General features: G+C 47.6%; 1 non-coding gene across 1 annotated transcript; it reads right to left on the minus strand.

The window, feature by feature from the left end:
- Positions 1–305: 305 nt before the first annotated feature.
- On the minus strand, positions 306–408 carry LOC144825776 (U6 spliceosomal RNA). The gene has a single exon (XR_013609562.1). It is a non-coding gene; the product is annotated as a U6 spliceosomal RNA (small nuclear RNA).
- Between the last annotated feature and the right edge of the window lie 938 nt (positions 409–1,346).

Raw genomic sequence — 1,346 nt, forward strand, 5'->3', positions numbered from 1 at the left:
GCAGAAGCCAAAGCCCTGCAAACCAGACCAGAAATCCCGCCCAAGAAAGACTGATGCTCCAGGATACACTACTGCTTGACCAACGAGCAAACAGAGGCTGAAGGAGGTACAGACCATAAACCGTACCCACAAACAACACAGCAACATCAGGGTAACCAAAAGCCCAGGAATACCCCAAGCCCCCAACACCCAGTGTTCTACCATCCATGTCCAGACCGCACAAGAGACAGGATTGCCTTCACCCTACCGGCCGACAAACCCACCCTGATGGAATGCCGGCTAGGGCAGAGAAAGACTTACCCCCAGATACAATGGAATACTACACAAATTTGCATGATATCCTTGCGCAGGGGCTAAGCTAATCAGCTCTGAATCGTCCCAATCATAGTTTATGTACCACAGAAGCAAGCCCTTCTAAAGTACAGAAGGATAAATGACCACCAAAGCAGAGCCAACCCCGGTACGTTGCGGCCAGTGACACTAAAAGGCCATACCCATGCCGCTAAGACAAAGAATCAGGTAAAAAATGAAACAAACGAAATAAAGAAGAAAAAGCTATGTGGCACTCACCCCTGGGGCCAACAGACACCCAAATGCTCTGTATGCCACAAAAACACCCCCACCAGCCAGCCCAGGCATGCAGCACATGCTAGGGCATCTGGGACATAGCCATCCATCCACATCAGCAGTACTCAGGAGCACATCCAGACGCAGACCCTGAACTGTAAACAAGCTGTCGGAGAGTGTCCTCCATCCGGCCCAGCTACCAGGAAGACACGCCCCCGCACCTGCCCTTGAAGGACGGTGCACCAGCCACAAAGAAGCCAGCAGGCCGGGAGGCACCCGAAAACCCAGTCGAGGACAACCCAGCAGCCAGACAGGGACTCCCAAGAAGACTATCACATCCGTCCAGCAGCAGCAGCAGCAGCTCCCAGCACACTTGTTCCATTCTGTTGGCAGACAGAAAAAAGAACAGAATTAAAGCTGGGTAAGTACTAAATTTGAATTTATTGTACAGTTAATTAAACTCAATATAAAAAGACAAAACATTAAACTTTAAGGTTAAAATTGTGTACAGCCTTATCTTTGTACAATTACGTTTAAAAGTGGTTAACTCTTAGGTTAAAAGAAAGTATCGAAGGCAATACATTGTCTGTGCAATCCAATTCGAAGCAATAAAGTGCTTGTGCTTCAGAGTGCTGGTCTTGATTTTAGCTGACCTGATTCTAGACGGGCTGCTTAGTGATTGACAAAGGGATCTTAGCTGCGTGCTATACTTTCTGGACCTATTTTATAAGTCTTTGAGTCTGCTAGCCAATGTCAAAGTACTTTGTTAATCGGCAGTT

Source organism: Lissotriton helveticus, chromosome 3_1, assembly GCF_964261635.1.
Source record: "Lissotriton helveticus chromosome 3_1, aLisHel1.1, whole genome shotgun sequence".
In the NCBI taxonomy this organism is placed as follows: domain Eukaryota; kingdom Metazoa; phylum Chordata; class Amphibia; order Caudata; family Salamandridae; genus Lissotriton; species Lissotriton helveticus.